The following is an 18,387-nucleotide window of genomic DNA, read 5'->3' on the forward strand; positions in this document are numbered from 1 at the left end:
AGACTAAAAGGGCTATGAGTTCAGTTGTCTTCAGTTTCCAACTCAGCTTACCCTGGGATAATATCAGATTGGTATTTTGAGCCTTGTTTGGTTATTCTTGGCACCAGACAATCATAGTTTCTACCAGTCAGGTTGTGATGTGCTATAATGGGAAAGCATGATATATTGAGAAAGCTGAAAACCCAAAAATGTTCTAATGCATGGAATGCACATAACTATGTCAAGTGATGAAGAAGGAGGCTTCAGGTATGTATTTTTTCTTAAGATCAGAGCATGGATACTATTCAACACAAACTAGAAGATAAAGCAAAACGGAATCCCTAGATGTTAAAAGCAACCCAAGTTAGAAGCTACAAAGGCAAAAGTTATTTGACATAAATGCCACTGTTTAGATTTGTTAAAGTTCTCTGTGAACTTATCTTACCTCCAAGTCTGACGAGAGGAAAGAGAAATACCGGCTCGTGTGCAGAACCATCCCACAGATCACGGTAATGACCCTTTCAGCTGGAAACAGAAATAAAAGTCATATTGATGATGTTTAATGTCAGAAGTTGCATGGCATCTGTTCAAACTCTATGAAGAATTTCAACTAGCTTGATCCTGATTGCCAGTTCATGGCCAGAAAGACTCTTTCATTCAAACACATCCAGTCCAGATTTTTAGCAATTTTTTTCCCTTTTTTTTCCCCCAATATCTCCCCTAACCTTACCAACATGAAATATTTTGTTTTGTGTTTTGTTTTTGTACTCTCCTCAGGTTCCTTCCTGTTTGGAATAATGATAAGTCACATCAATAATGACCTGTATTGGCTACTGGGCCCAATGGAGAGTTGGAAGGACAAATCAAAGAGAACAGCATGTTAAGATGACTCTTGGAAACTGCCAAGGAGTTTGGCAAAAGCAGGACAGCACAGCTGAAGCTCATGGTTAAGTATCTGGCTGACTGGAGGCTGAATCTCAGCTTCATCTAACCTCTTCACGCCTCAGACTCCTCACCCGTAAGATGAGAGCCGAAAACATCAGTATTTCCGGTTATTGCAGCCAGCTCACTGCCCGACAGCTGTCATATACGCACATTAGTTTGTATTTTGCTGTTATACACTTGTTTATAAATACATTATTTTACTATTTTGTATGTATATTTTATATATTTATATCTATACCTGCTGTTATATACAAGTTATTACTTTTGAACTCCAATTACGCATTAAGCAATAAGATGTAGCAAATTAGGAAATAAGGAGAAAACAACATACAAATGAGGCTCTTCTTTTCCTGTAATTTATAAACGGTGGGGGAAGTATGCAATTCAACAAAAAATGCCAAAGTTGTTGACAAGATAGACCAGTTTTCCCTGGACATCCCTGATTTACCCCTGTTGTCCCTACATACTTATTAACAGCTCCCTCTTTCTGAAGAGTGTCTTGACCAATTAAATGCTCATACATTAATGGTCACATGTGGGATAAACCTTTGAGAGGCAAAACCTATGCCAGGTACCTGATCCGTGTAGGGAAGCAGGGTGGAAAAGCTCCCTAGGGTTAGGTAAGACCCAGGTGGATGACTGGAAGTAGCTGTGTGAAAAAAGATGCAGAAGCATGGTTAGGAGCACGAATTCCAAAAGGATGGAAGAGTGAGTGCAAAGATAAAAGCAGAGTGGGTATGAAGAATCAGAGAGAAATTAAAATACAGTAGGATCATGTAGTTCAAAGGAGAAAACTGCAAGGGATGACACTGGATAGATCAGTAGTTTCCAGACCATGAGGGATCAAAGGATGACACAAGATAGATCAGTAGTGGCCAGATCATAAGGGTTCAGACAATTTGGACCAATCAATTTTAAGGGCAATAAAAAGCCAAGGAAAGTGTTCCATTTACTTTAGAGTTTGCAATGGCAGAAAGTACCATGAACATAAGGAGCTGTAGACCTAGAGAATAAAGGGCCTGTTTTATTTGAAAGCCCTTGGGGAACTGTTGACTTTACAACAAATTAGTAGCACTTCGTTCATGGCATTCTTCTTTCAGAGCATAGATGTGAACGGGCTAAGAACCCCAAAGCATGCAGCATCCATTTCGCTGCTGAGTTTACGTTTCAGCAGAACAATCCCAGAATGAATTGCTGCGTGCACACATTGTTGGTTATACCCGGTTTAAAGCCCATTTTCGAAGCTCCTTCCTACTTTGTGTTCAAGGCTGAGTTTGCAGAGGTTTATGGGGAGATTTCTTATTCTCCTTGAAAAATATAAAATCTTTCACCAGAGTATTTTTCTCACTTAGTGAGGCAGTGCTGGACCTCCTTGTTGTTATTCCCTATAAGGGTTTTCTATCTCCATTCAAATCACTATCATTCTTATTTAAGAAAGGAAGGGAGTAGGTGAAAACAGAGAAATCAGCCCCTGCCAGGTTCTAGAAGATGAAATGGCAACTGAAGGCACCCTTTTGAAATCAGCAGAATGCGAGAGAGAAACCAGTAACTCAATGAGAGAAAACCGTGCTGTTTTTAGGAATTGATTTTAGGAGGATTCAATTTCTGAAAATCCCCTAGAAGTAAGGCCAGCCTGATGTGGAGTACAGTCTGAGAAATCGGTACTTCCATCCCTACAGGGATGACAGTAACTCAATGTTGGGAAAGAAACCTTCTTAAGGAAAGATTTGTATCAAGTATACATTTGTATCTAAGGAAGAAAACAGTGCCTAGTTTAAAAAGAGGGGGTTTCATGAGGAAAAGAATATGGGGAATGAGCAAATAGTGGCAGAAGAACACAGCGCTTGAGAACTATACTATCTGGGCTCAAAGCAGGCTCTTTCATGTACATGCTGTGTGGCCTCAGACACGTGTCTTAAATTCTCTGAGCCTCATGTTCCTCATCTGTAAAATGGGGATAATAATAATGCTTACCTCATAGAACTGTTATTGAGATTAAACATGTAAATATTTATAAAGTAAATAGAGCAATCTCTGATGCAAAGTGCTCGTTAACAACAATAGGAACAAAAATCTATCAATAACTGCTGCTCAGGGATGCTATAACCCACTCTAAAATCTCTGTAAATTCAGTTTCCGTTTCTATGAAATGATTTAGTCTCCTGCTATGTTCCTTACACCTACTTCAAATCTTCCTAAAACCAAGTCGAATTTGTAACTCCTAGGGCAAAAACTTCCAATTCAAAATTAATAAACAAAAGAATTCACAATATTCTCTCCAAACCTTTGGTGACCCATCTACACATACACCAAAGTCCATCAGTGATAAGAACATTTGCCATGGTGGGAATGGGAAGACCAAAGACATTACGGGGAGCTAAGCAGGGTCAGAGTTTATCTTTATATCTCTTTGTCTCAGTTCAGAGAAAAAGAAAGGTCCCAGCTTCCAGACAGCCATGAAAACAAAATAAACAGGCATGTAAATGAGATGTGCTTTGGATGTGGGTTTGTATATACTGGCAGGAAGAGCAGTGAAACTTATGACTCTACTTTCTTATTCTTTTTCTCTCTTCTGTCCTTCTCAGTGCCAGAGGAGTTATTTTTAAAAGCATGGGTGAATGTTTTTGATCATAATGTTATGGCAAAAGGGGAGATGACCTTTACATTTAAGTTAGTAGTTGTTATACAATCAGCAAGCTCCACGTGGCAGCACTTCATGTTTGGCAAACAATAATTTGGGTAGTCTATAGATTTTTTGGGTTTTTTTTCTCACATAACAGCATTTACCAAGCATGAATATGGTGAGATAGTAATTTATTTCTTAATTCATTAAAAGAATATATATTCCCCACCAAGTTCTACCAAAGCATCTTGCAAGGCCCCGTCTGGTACAGAATACCATGTAGAGATAAGTGAGCCTGCTAAATCTTTACTAACTCACGTAGGTGTTAATCCAACTTTGTACACCAGGATTGAGAGAGGACGTGACAGCGTGTTTCTATGTAAAAACCTATACGATAAAGAGATAACCTGGAGAAGCAGCCATGTGAGATGCAATCTCACTTAACCAGAACACCTGAGCTTGTAACTGAGTTCCCATCAACGAGAGATTGGAATCCCACAGTTTATACAGTGTCTGAATTCTTCAGCATTTCAATTCTTATTTTTGATTATCCTGGTGAGTTATCACCTTCCTAAATGGAAGAAAGATAATTTCTGGCAACCAACAACACAACAAATGGTGACTTTGTATGTTTTATGCACTAACGTTTTTAAAAGAGAAAAAAAAACCTAAACTACTTCTGTGACCTAATTTCTTTTTCAACTCTTACCTGAGAGACCAGTGAGAGCACTGTGTATATTACTCCAAAATTTTTACAGAAAACTGAAAAATGTAATAAATATTCCAAATATTTTTTAATACAGAATTTAAAGAATTTGGAAAAATCTTACCCAGCCACTAACTAATCTTCTCTATTTTCTTTGGGTATTTAGTGATGGATGGCCTAAAACTGTCCATTAAAATATATTCATACAAAACATACTCATATAAAAGAATATAGTCTCATGAAGACTTATCTGATCTTAACTGCTAACATTCTGTTGTAAAACAAACTTTACTTTTCAATTCCCTAATGTCTGGTCCAATAATGGTATTCTGCTGTGAGAACCGTATCTGACAAAACTGGTATCAAATTAGATTTGATCCACCCAAAGAGCCAAATATCTCTTAAGGAGAGACTTGGGCAATGGGATCTCATCATATTCCTATAAAAAGAGAGTAAAATTTAAACTATAAAAATGAGTAATGTTTAAAATGTGTATTTCTTTATTTGCATCAACAAAAAGATTAAGCAACAGTTTTGAGACCTGTGTTAGAATGATTAATACTAGCTTCTGAAATGAACAACCTCTGAGTATTAGTGGCTTAGTGCAAGGAAGATTTATTTCTCACACGTGTCAAGTTCACTGTAAGTGATCCTGGGCGCCTCTCCCCTAAATGGCTCATGGATTTGGATACCTTCTGTCCTATGGCCCTGCCATCTTGGAGTCCATAAATAAATGCAGCTGCACAGATGGTGGCAAAGGAGAGAGATAGAGAGATGGAGAGATTAAGAGAGAAAGAGAGAGACCACATAGAACAGTAATGAAAAAGGTAATAGACATATGAATTGGTTTAAATGACACCTGACTCCCTAGGGACCCTGACATGTGAACATGCTGGCTTTAGTATTTCATTTACAAACAATCTGCTAAACAATTGTTGGATATTTGTAAATCGCACGTACTCTTCTTAAAGGGTAAAGAATTCGCCAAATGGACAAGCCAAAATACAACTGTCAAAGGCTGATCTATTGAACAGTAAATATAAATCACCAGTAGAAAACGCAACAATCACATTTCTAACAAATGGTAAAGCACTCTCTCTTTAAATGTCTTCTCCTCCCTCTTCAAGCACCCGAGGTAAGTGAATATGCACGGCTTTTAAAGGGCCCTTCTAATATAATTGTGTGTTATATACAAGACAACAAGCCCCAAATGGAGTCATTGATGCCTAGCCCCAGGTTACCAAACCGAGACTTAATTACAGTTTCAGCTCTCCCAGGAACGAATCTTAAACTAGTCAACCAGCACTCATCGGGTCATCTGCCTGACAGACTCCGCCAAAACCTAAAGGAAAGTAACTGTGCAAAAGCCAGTACCGCTTCCTCTTTCCCACCCCTTCTGCCTGTACAGTTCCTCCAGTTAGACTGGATGCTGCGTGATTCAAAATACTTTTTGCCCAAATAAACTCCTACAATTTTAATATGCCCCAATTTCCTTTTTAACAGCACTGCTGTCGGAAGAGGGGACGGAAGAAGACCCCGGGACCCCAAGAGCAACGAGCAGCCAGGCCCAGGTACCTGTTGAGCCCTGGAGCTGGTGCTTCCTCTCCGCCTGGGGGGGGGGGGGGGGGTGGACGCGGCCCCTCGTGTCCTGGTTCCGCAGGTTCTGCGTCACCAGCTGCCAGACTTTGCAAGTTTCTTTTTCTAGCGGGGCTCTGGAAACGCGCCAGAGCTGGACTAGGCCTGACGGAAGAAACCCACTGGCTGCCGCTTCAGACTGGCTCCGACGTCAGACTGGGTCCCGCGTCAGACTGGCTCCCGCGTCAGACTGGCTCCCGCGTCAGACTGGCTCCCGCGTCAAAATGAGTCCCGCGTCAGACTGGGTCCGACGTCAGACTGGGTCCCGCGCCAGACTAGCTCCCGCGTCAGACTGGCTCCCGCGTCAGACTGGCTCCGGCGTCAAAATGGGTCCCGCGTCAGACTGGGTCCCGCGTCCAACTGGCTCCAGCATCAAAATGGCTCTGGCGTCAAAATGGGTCCCGCGTCAGACTGGGTCCCGCGTCCAACTGGCTCCGGCATCAAAATGGCTCCGGCGTCAAAATGGCTCCCGCGTCAGACTGGGTCCGACGTCAAAATGGGTCCCGCGTCAGACTGGCTCCAGCGTCAGACTGGGTCCGGCGTCAGACTGGCTCCGGCGTCAGACTGGGTCCCGCGTCAGACTGGCTCCGGCGTCAGACTGGCTCCGGCGTCAGACTGGCTCCGGCGTCAAAATGGCTCCCGCGTCAGACTGGCTCCCGCGTCAGACTGGGTCCGACGTCAAAATGGGTCCCGCGTCAGACTGGCTCCGGCGTCAGACTGGGTCCGGCGTCAGACTGGCTCCGGCGTCAGACTGGGTCCCGCGTCAGACTGGCTCCGGCGTCAGACTGGCTCCGGCGTCAAAATGGCTCCCGCGTCAGACTGGCTCCGGCGTCAAAATGGGTCCCGCGTCAGACTGGGTCCCGCGTCAGACTAGGTCCCGCGTCCAACTGGCTCCGGCATCAAAATGGCTCTGGCGTCAAAATGGGTCCCGCGTCAGACTGGCTCCGACGTCAGACTGGCTCCCGCGTCAGACTGGGTCCTACGTCAAAATGGGTCCCGCGTCAGACTGGCTCCGGCGTCAGACTGGCTCCGGCGTCAAAATGAGTCCCGCGTCAGACTGGCTCCCGCGTCAGACTGGGTCCCGCGTCAGACTGGCTCCGGCGTCAAAATGAGTCCCGCGTCAGACTGGCTCCCGCGTCAGACTGGCTCCCGCGTCAGACTGGGTCCGACGTCAGACTGGCTCCGGCGTCAAAATGGGTCCCGCGTCAGACTGGGTCCCGCGTCAGACTGGCTCCGGCGTCAGACTGGCTCCCGCGTCAAAATGGGTCCCGCGTCAGACTGGCTCCGGCGTCAAAATGGGTCCCGCGTCAGACTGGGTCCCGCGTCAGACTGGCTCCGGCGTCAAAATGGGTCCCGCGTCAGACTGGCTCCCGCGCCAGACTGGCTCCGACGTCAGACTGGGTCCGCGTCAGACTGGGTCCAACTTAGAAAATGGAGTGAATTCGGGTCAGACTGGTCTAACTTACAAACTGAAGGGGATTTAGGTCAGACTGGGTCCAACTTAAGCTGGACTGGGTCCAGTGTAAGGCCTCACGTGAGTAAAATGCCGTATTAAGGTTGAACAAGTAGAATATAGCCTTAGCAAAGATAATCTTGGATTATACGGGGCCAGGGTGGAGAACTTTTAACCATCTTCAATAAGCTTATCAGTGAATGAGGTCCCCTAGAGAAAAAGAGGTCTCAGCCAAGCATTCTCTATAAAGGGCAGAAGGAAAATTATTTTCCCTCCTCCACAGTTTCTGGTGAGCAGGCTGAAACCTGCTGGGACACCCCACTTGCTCCAGAGCCTGCACACGGAATCCCGGGAAAACTGGCAGAAACCGGCAACGGATGAGCATCCTTACCAAACTCAGCTCTCCCAGATCTCTAATCTGTGGTGCCTGGTCAAAGAGGAAAGTAAGATTTTACGTTGTCCCTTTCTGAACAAATTCAGATTGGCATGAAAAAAGCGTGAGAATCTGATCTGAATCGTGATTTGTGAATTTGCTTTTGGGTGCCCATCGGTGGCTGATTCTTTCTCTCTCAGGGATAGCTAATGCCTTCTTGTTTGCCTCTTTTTGTGTCCTGAGAACTTGGCTTGGCACCATGAGGTTGTGGGGAGAGGTGGGGGACGTGGCTGGACAGGAATGTGGGTTGCAGTCAGTTTTCAGCTAGGATCCTACCAACTCTTGCCAGCTTTTAGGGGAATTGTCTTTCTTTCTTTTGGTTATCTTTGGGAGTGGCTCTGGATCTTGGGAGGGTTGTATCTTTTGCACCTTATTTGGGGACACCTCTTATGTCCACGGGGTTTTTTGATAGTGCCAGGAATATTTACTGTTTGTCATGGCTGAAACCTGACAAGATGTTTGAAAGGAGATACAGATATATATATATATATATATATATTATATATATATATAAATTATATATATATTACATATATTATATATATTTTTAAGTTGCTGTATGGTCAGAAGTTGGACAATTGGAAGCTGATATTCAGAGCCTGATAGGAATTTTTTTAGGCCTTCTCCCCTAGCTACAATGAAACTCTGTACCCAGAGGGAAAGAAAAACATTCTGAAACCTTCATGGAAGGATTTACCAAAACATTCCAAAGACACACAGCTCTAAATCTAGAACCCAGGAATTTTTGGACTTCCATCTTAGTTGAAGATCCTCTCTCTGATATAAAGAAGTAAACTGAAGATAATGTAGCTGGATGGGTGCTGCAGCACCTTACATTTGTAATAGTTTGATCTTCTCTGCCGTTTTATCTCATGCTTCCTGTTTTAGCCCCCTTGTTTGTTGTTCTACTAGTTTCCCTAACCTCTGAGTCCCTGCTACAAAATGAGAATTTAGAGTATACTTTACTTTCTCCACCTACCAATTCATCACAAGCAAGCACACACATAAACACTCTATGTCAATTCAGGTCCTCCAGGTAGGGGACACCAAGGTGGAACCAGAAGTGGAGAGATTTATTGACTGAAAGACCAAAAGAGAGATAAAGCAGGGAAAAGCATTTCCATACAGTTCTGACACCTACAAAAGGAAAGAGGGAAGGAAGAGGCTCAGACTGCACTACAGCTCTGGAACATCTCAGCCAGCCAATGGAGAGCCATAGAGCAAAGACAACTGGGCAGAAATGGCCCAAATACAGTCCCGCTGTTTTGCTCAGTCATTGGCTGGATGCAGCCCAGGGAAAGCATGGCTTCCTGTGAATGCTATAAAGATCCCAAAGCCATGTGACGTTTCCCAAATTTTGCTTGACACAATTTATTTACTTTACATTTTTAAAGTGTTCAGTTTGGCTTTTGCATCATTTCGTACATGATACACATATATGTGTATATATGCAGATAATATATATTTACATATAATTCGTTCAATAAAAATTTACTAAATTCCTACTCTCATCTGTACTAGATGATAGAAATACCTGATTTCCAGCCTGTATACTATGTTTTCTCCGTCAATTTCATTTACCTCTAATATTTCTAGAGTAAGTCTAAGTAGTTTTATCTAAAGTGTATACAAATAGTTCATATTTTCTGTATTTTCACATCTGAGAACATTTTACTTTGGCTTTGGCTCAAGAGTGACTACATAACATGATATGGACTGTTTGAATCTTGCCTTTTACCACTCCAAACTCTAGGAATTCCAAAATTACCTTAGCATTAAGTATTACTGAGAAGAAAGGACTTCCTTTTGTTCCTTTTACATAACCTAAATTTTCTGCTTGAATACATAGAGATTTTTTTTTTAAATCCATGAAATGCAGATGTTTTGTACATTTATGTGCAATTCCTACTCTTTTTACTGTATTTTTCAAATAACCTTACCTGGAAATTTAATAGTCTCACTATTTTAGATTTGAACCTCCTTTTAAAAGCAAGAATCATTTCTTTTATATCTTCAATAATCTAATAATCACTACTATACTCATTATTTATTTCATTTGCCTAGGTGCCAAATCACTGGTGCTATTACATTTTTATCTGAAAATACACTGGAAATAAATATTTTTATGCTTCTCAATGTCAGTTTAAAAGTTCGAAGAGCTATTTTTCTAGCCACACCAAGCCTTATGTTTAAAGTACCGTCTTGAAATTTGTCACCCCATTCCTTTGCTTTTATTTCTTACCCGGTCTCAAGCACTCCTCTGGGAAGCAGAAAGAGGTCTCTTAATCATCTGTATTTTATTAAGTGTCTAATAGACTATAGGAGAAAGCCAATTCTCTGTTTTCCCAACATTTCAGCCGAGTACCAGAATCTGGGGCCAAACAAATTACAGCAAACCATTTTCTAAAGAAAAAAAAAAAATGCCTCTAGAGTTCTATAACGTCCAAACAGAGCAAACAAACCTTGGGTGTTTAGAGACCTTATCCAAAAAACTCTCCCACCATAAACCAACTGCAACTCAATTTATCTCAAAAAAGACGAAAGGGTGAGTCAATGTGGCTGTAATTTGAACTTCACAGTTCTAGGGAGTCTCCCCATTTCTAACCTGAGTCTTAGACCACTAAGCTATCTTCCCTAGTGGATTTATTTGCCTGTTTTATTTCCTTGGTTAAAAATGTCTGAGTCACTCTAAACCAAACAGTGCAAGAATCTCTACTTTTAAAAGAGCATTAAAACTGCACTGATTGATTTGGTGAGATGTTGGAAACTGTTTTGTTCTCTGAAAATTTTAAAGGATTTTATTTGATTCTGGGACTGTCAGTAGAGGAGATGACAAAGGCAACATCATAACCTGTCATCCTGAAAACCCTCACCATTGCACCTCATCACTTTCTAAGTGGACCTTTCTGAGCGCTCCTAAAAGTATATACATATCAAGACACCTGAAAAGACTGAACAACAACTTTACTTACAACATATACAATCCAAGCAGAACACAATGAGACCAGACTTCACGTATAAAGGACAGCATTGATTCATTCATTTATTCACTTATTCATCATTTAGTGAGCACCTGCCATGTCTACTCACTACTTGAAATACTCATGCTGCACAGATGAAGAAGGCCTAGGCCCTTGAGGACAATCTAAATATCCTATGATCATAATTATGAAGAGGAGGAGGAAGAAGATAGGCAGGAGAAGAAAGGAAGTATTATTATCCCCATTTTACAAATAACAACACTTAGGCATAGAGAGGTAAAGAACATATCCAAGTACACGATATTTGTAATTAGTGGGACAAAAATTCTAAGGCTTGAGTTGGGCTTCAGCATACACAATAACCTCCATTCTCTACTGTATCAATAGGAGACTGAACAAATAAATTACAGAAGGAATTCAATATAACCACGTTTGCCCCTTGATTCAGTTAGTCACAGTCACAGCCATGATCCAAATGCTGTATCCTGTGGACTTGAGAGTTTCACTTATTTAGTCTCTATCAGTTACTTTTGAAGGCCTAAGGGGGTGTTTGACAATAAAAAACACTTTTTTTTCTTGTTCCTAAGATTCTGACATTCCATCCATTTACTGCATAGCCGAATGATGGAGAATGCAGAGCCAGGCACCCTAAGCGTGTACTTCGGTGAAGAAAATGACACTATAGTAATAGCTTTAGAAAGTATATTCATTCAACATACAGGAAACAAAATTCTAGCACATGGAAGCCATGCTATTAAGCATAAATCAAGTGCCACTCTAACTCCCAAGGAACACACAGTCTGGCGAGAAATAGGCACCTTAGCACCAATTGTGTAGTGCAGCTCAGTGCTCTTAGTGGGATAACCATACATTCTGGATCAGCAGGGAGAACACCAGGTCACTGTCTGCTATTGAAGTGTAATTACTGATAGTGCCACCTTCCACTCTCAGAAATAGTCCCATTTGGTAAATTATATGGTCACCCTAGCATTAAGGGAGGTACATTCAAAGTACTATGGGAAGACAATGAGAGAGAAACTAATTTTCCATGGGGGCAGCATCTGGTGCTCTAAATTAGTTTGTTTCGTGGTTTATAAGACACCCTTATTTTGCATTTAATCTGCTAACCAAATCATCCTGTGTTCATGTACTGGCAGACAAAGGAGTATCCCCCAAAGAGAAAATATCAGAAAACTTGTCTAATGCACAAACTGTGCTCGTCTCATTAAACTGAACAATTCCCAAATACGTTTCTGAACACCTACCATACATATTCCAGTAGTATATGTATGGTACAGGGATGGTAGAGTAATGGTACATGGATGGGTAGGTCATTGTCTTTGGAATTTAACTATCAGCACCTTACATCCAAGGACCAAAACACACAAAATCTGTAACATCATCAGTACAAAGACAAAGTATGTATAAAGTATGAAGGGAGGTACTGAATCCAAGCTGGGGATTCAGGGAAATCTCCTGGAAGAAATAATTGAATTAAACCTTGAAAGATCAATAAAAATGAAGGAAAATAAATAAATAGATTAGCTTTAAATAATTTAATGAATTAAATTTAAAAAGTGAAAAGGTAAAAAATTAGAATGGAATTTAAGGCAGAGAGAACAGTCACCCAACTACCATCAGGCACATATTTTGCTCCCCTCTGTAGGGAAGCGTAACCCCTGCAAACAGGATCACGTACAGAACAGCTGAGATGGAGCTGGAGGATCAAATATTTAGACCTAAATTGAGCTAGGCCCCAGGATACCCACATGACTACAGTTTGAAGCCACCTTTTAAAGAAACCATGATATGGTAGGAGTCACTCACTAGTTAAATAGAATTGACTTGATCACTTAACCTGTCTTCCCCTAATTTGGGAGGATGCCTCTCTTTACTCTCATGCTGTGGTTTCAATTTAATGAATTCAAATAGCATATTAAAACAGTCTGATTTCTTGCTTCCGTTGGTTCACCTGACAATCCACAGAAAATGTGATTAATTGCTCAACTGGATGTTGTAAATCCATCTAACCAATATCTTTGCATATCGGTTTCAACATCTTTTAAGTATCTCAAATAACATGTGGCTGATACTTTATTGAATTTACCATTTATCCTCTCCCCAACCTACCAACATTAAGTATCATTAATTATATAAGTGGCTTAGTTTGGGAATGATTCATTCTTCATAAGGCTGTACTGATCACAGCTTTGTTTCCACCTCCTAGTGGGCAGGGAAGGAAGCAAATCTCCTGTCCTTCTGGCTCATAGTTTTGTGTCACTGCATTGTCTTTCCAATTGGTTTCCATAAAGTCCAGTGTTCTTTTGGAAGCACATCACCAGTTGGAGTTGAGGAATGAGGGGAGACTGATAAGATGGCAGAGAAACTGAAACTCTACCCCACTGACCTCTGCTCCTATCCGAACACCTTCCTTTTATCCCCTTCATGACACTGGGATTCTATGTAACATTTCACTTTTTAAAAGTCTGCCGACCAAAACAACACAATTCAACACTACCATGTTTTCCTAGCCATATTTTTGCCCATGTCAGCATGCCTGCTTCTGTCAATGGAGCCATCCTTTCACTCGATGTTTCCTGGTAGTGATGCTATTGGTGATGCTCTTAGAAAGCTATTTTAAGTATGTTCAATTCTATTTAAGTTGTTGTGTTTGTGTCTTAAGTTTATCTCTGCTGGACTTGACTTTTTTTTTTTACTCCAATACATTTTATATCAAGTTCTTTATGTTTAATTATTGCAGAGGGGGACTTCCCTGGTGGCCCACTGGTTAAGACTTTGCCTTCCAATGCAGGGGGTGTGGGTTCAATCCCTGGTCAGGGAGCTAAGATCCCACATGCCTCACAGCCAAAAACCAAAACATAAAAAACAGAAGCAATATTGTAACAAATTCAATAGACTTTAAAAATGGTCCACATCAAAAAAAAATCTTTAAAATAATAATAATTTCAGAGAAATAACTGCATAATAACAGAGGAACTAATGTGAGAAAGAAAATGTTAAGGTAAACAGGGGTAGCAACCTAAGGTCTGGGCTGAGACTCAACTTTTGGCCACTGCCACAGAATAACTGAGCAAGATGATGCGATAAAGGGCTGGGTTACTTCCCTAAATTCCATTCCAGCCCCCAAATTCTGTGATCTCAGGCTGGGCTTTTTGACTAGACTATCAGGAAGCCATTCAACATCATAGGGTTTCCCATTCTGGAAAGAATAAAAATAGGCTCCATGAATTCTGTTGTCCTTCTCTGCTTCTGTCTATGAATAGAGTGGAGACAAGAGAGAAGGGAATCAGCGGTCTAGAAAATGCACATTGTGGGAGCACAGTAGAGGGCAGAAAAATGACTTGGCACTTACAGGTCACCTACTTGATGTCCAGTCCACACTCAAAATGATACTTTCTCACATCTTATGCCATTCAATCCTCACAACAATCTCTTAAGGTAGGTATCATTATACCCAATTTAGAGAGGACAAACTTTAGGATCTGAGACAATAATTAGCTTCCCCAAGGCTACACAGAGACTGAACTATAACTAGAAGAGAGGTTTGTGTGATTCCGAAGTGTATAGCTTGATATGCTATGCTTATTTTTTTGTTAAACATGAACAGTTAAATCTCTACTGTTAGAAATGTGAATAAAAACTCTGCATGGTTTGATGCCTGGTAAAACTGTTAAAGTATTAAAACTCAGAAAAAAACTTCTGTCTTGGGTTATAAAGATTCTTGATGAGGGAAATAAATAACTTTACTCGAGCTTATAAGAGAGTCAAGCTTAATTAGTTCAAGATTAGTGACTAAAGCACCTAGTTATACCCAGAACTTCTTAAAGTTCTGGTCTAACTTTATATCATTTTTTAATATACAGTGATCCATTATACTAAAAATTATTTTATGCTGAGTTGTTACATGTTTTGTTATTTTATTTTAAAAAAGCCCTGAACAGGGAATGTGCTAGGGTTTCTCTTATTTGACCACAACCATGGGAAGTCTTCCAGGCTGAACGACAAGATGGGACCATTTACTGGCTAGAAGCAGGTTCTATAGTAGCCAAAATACTCAAAAGGGAACAAATGGCCCTTGATAGCGGCCCTGCAAATGGATTCTTCTAGACTGATGGTTCAGTGGCAAAAACACATCATAACCTCTGACCTCCCCAAAACTTCACCTGAATATCTTGGGGGGAGAGATCACAGTGATTATTTCAATAATCAAACGAAGAGATGCCCATCCATATAGACCTAGGGTCTCTCTAAATCTATAACCCCTGCCTCCCCAAAACTTCACCTGAATATCTTGGGGGGAGAGATCACAGTGATTATTTCAATAATCCAACGAAGAGATGCCCATCCATATAGACCTAGGGTCTCTCTAACTCTATAACCCCTGCCTCCCCAACAGGTTCTACTTTCCATCTTCAGATTGTGTATCTTAAAACAATCACTGTTACCATCTAGTTAGCCAAATGGAAGTCCTGGACATTCTCCCCAGTAGTATGTACGATACACATGTTCAAAGTGTATACAATTTCAGGGAGCTCACAGACTCCCTGAAGAACCATCGCCCAGTCCCCCAGATCTCTTGGTGACTCTGGTCTCTATAAAAATAAAATTTGTCCTGGGGGAAAGATGGTGCCATATTGTCAATGACCATCACCTCACAGTGACTATGATTTCAAGAATAAATCCACACCACTGGACCACTTAAAAAATTATTTGACTTTAGGAAACGCTTGAAAGACAATTTCATATCCCTCTAGTGGTCCTACAAAGGTTGGATACAGGGGACAGTGGGACAATAGGAACTGGAGGCCAGGATGCAGAGCCACGCCATTCTCAGGATTCTGTGCATACAGAAACTTCTCCTAAAGTGATGCTGTTCTTATTTCTGTTCATCAGCTGCCAGCCTTTCAGGTGCCTCAGAATCAGTACGCGGTGTCTTCTGTGGTCTGCTTCATTTGGACATAACATCCAGAAAAATAAAGAACCTTCATTTTAAAATCCAAGATTAAATATGGAAGTCTCCTTCTTTTAGAAAACTATTACATTGCAAATTTTCTGGCACATTAGCACTTACGTCCCGTGTCAATTAGAAAAATGTGACAATCAGTCATAAAGTGTCTTTATGACCACAGGGACCTTGGAAATGATTGAGTTCCTCCCTCCCGTGGGACAGATGAGCAAATGGAGACACAGGCAGGAGAGGACACTGTCTTGCCCAAGTCCCTTACTGGGCTGGTGCCAAAGCTAAACACCCAGTGCCAGTCTCTCAGCTGGCACTTCCCCACGCTGCCGCCATTCTGAGCATTACACTGTCAACTTAAATGATTCAAATGCTCCAGCTTTAAATAAGCCCTAGTGATTTTTTTTTAAAAAAGAAAAAAAAACCAAAATCAGACTAACTTTCCATGACTCACTTTTCCAAAATGTTTTGTATCGATGTATCATGTACAAGGCAAAGGTACGAGCTGTAGCCAAGATTCTCCCAGGCAGAGAGCGCATTAGGGAAACCCTGATACAGAAGAATCGGTTGCAGAGTCTCTTTTAGTAAATGGTTGTTTATAAGTTCCATGTTTAAGAGAAAGAAAAAATTAAGACTTCATGCAAGCCGCCGAACAAAAGTTGAGATTTCCAGTGAAGCAAGAAAGCAGGAACTTTTTAAAAATGGGAGTGTGTGGCGCGGGGGCGGGGTGGGGGGGGCAGTGGGAGGAAGGAAAGCTATTCTTAATGGTATATTGTTTTCAGAGCTCTACCAATTAGCAAACGTCTCTTATAAAAGGAAGAAAGAGGGAAGGAATTTCATGTACTGAAATAGCCCCAGTCAGCTGCAAACGCTCCAGGCTTCTGCTGCAAGGCTTTCATCCCCCCTCCATAACACTGGCCATTACATCAGTCCAAGTGCATCCTGGGGGCTATTGTTATGCTGATGAGACTGGATTCTCCCACTGCCCAGGGAGACATTCCCACCACAGACTGGCTCTGGGGCTCATTCAAGCTGCGCTGAATTGCCCTGGAGAATAATAGATGCAGCCTTAATTAACTACTGCACTCAGCTCCCAATCACAGCTTGATTGTTGTGCTGGCTGCACTTTCTGCTAAAGAGGAAATGCCAGGGCTCCTCATGCAGACCCAGTGCTGGGAAGTAGGGCTCTCCTTAGGGAGCTGCAGTTGGGTTCTGTCTTGTTTTGAAAATAAAATATCGCAGGGTCTTATATCTCTGGTGTCCTGTTTTTCGGGAAGAAACAAACCTCAGTATCTATTGTTATTTCCCTGCCCAGGCCCTGGGATCCACGCACTGCATGCATCTCTCAGTGAAGGGTCTTTCCATGCTTTTTGTAACTCTGGCAGAGAATTCAACTTTATTCTTAGCATGGTCTTCATTTCATTTTAATAGTTTCTGTTGATGCTGATACTGGGTAAAACACAAGATTCCAATTTTTTTAACCTATTAAATTTGGGATGAGATCTGTTTCTTTGCAAACTCTTTACCAAGAGGTTGCGTGGGAGGGCAATGCAATGGTAACATCTTTAGACTCTGTGGCATCTCACCTTTAATATCCCCTAAAATCATAGCTTTAAGTTGACAGTGTAATGCTCAGAATGGCGGCAGCGTGGGGAAGTGCCAACTGAGAAACTGGCACTGGGTGTTTAGCTTTGGCACCAGCCCAGTAAGGGACTTGGGCAAGACAGTGTCCTCTCCTGCCTGTGTCTCCATTTGCTCATCTGTCCCACGGGAAGGAGGAACTCAATCATTTCTAAGGTCCCTGAGGTCATAAAGACACTTTATGACTGATTGTCACATTTTTCTAATTGACACGGGACGTAAGTGCTAATGTGCCAGAAAATTTGCAATGTAATAGTTTTCTAAAAGAAGGAGATTTCCATATTTAATCTTGGATTTTAAAATGAAGGTTCTTTATTTTTCTGGATGTTATGTCCAAATGAAGCAGACCACAGAAGACACCGCGTACTGATTCTGAGGCACCTGAAAGGCTGGCAGCTGATGAACAGAAATAAGAACAGCATCACTTTAGGAGAAGTTTCTGTATGCACAGAATCCTGAGAATGGCGTGGCTCTGCATCCTGGCCTCCAGTTCCTATTGTCCCACTGTCCCCTGTATCCAACCTTTGTAGGACCACTAGAGGGATATGAAATTGTCTTTCAAGCGTTTCCTAAAGTCAAATAATTTTTTAAGTGGTCCAGTGGTGTGGATTTATTCTTGAAATCATAGTCACTGTGAGGTGATGGTCATTGACAATATGGCACCATCTTTCCCCCAGGACAAATTTTATTTTTATAGAGACCAGAGTCACCAAGAGATCTGGGGGACTGGGCGATGGTTCTTCAGGGAGTCTGTGAGCTCCCTGAAATTGTATACACTTTGAACATGTGTATCGTACATACTACTGGGGAGAATGTCCAGGACTTCCATTTGGCTAACTAGATGGTAACAGTGATTGTTTTAAGATACACAATCTGAAGATGGAAAGTAGAACCTGTTGGGGAGGCAGGGGTTATAGAGTTAGAGAGACCCTAGGTCTATATGGATGGGCATCTCTTCGTTGGATTATTGAAATAATCACTGTGATCTCTCCCCCCAAGATATTCCTATAAAA

At 41.6% G+C, this 18,387-nt stretch overlaps 1 long non-coding RNA gene across 2 annotated transcripts in view; it reads right to left on the reverse strand.

Annotated features, from left to right (window-relative positions):
* The window catches only part of LOC309649663, a 453,852-nt gene that overhangs the window by 282,952 nt on the left and 152,513 nt on the right, over positions 1-18,387 (reverse strand). The window contains exon 2 of one of the 2 annotated variants that reach the window (XR_014257239.1): positions 425-504. This is a non-coding gene — a long non-coding RNA (uncharacterized lncRNA). Of the gene's footprint in view, positions 1-424; positions 6,054-18,387 lie in introns of those variants that run through there. The other variant, XR_014257240.1, reaches the window with a different exon arrangement.

The sequence above is a fragment of the Balaenoptera physalus genome (assembly GCF_965194825.1).
Source record: "Balaenoptera physalus genome assembly, chromosome: 20".
Lineage (NCBI taxonomy): Eukaryota > Metazoa > Chordata > Mammalia > Artiodactyla > Balaenopteridae > Balaenoptera > Balaenoptera physalus.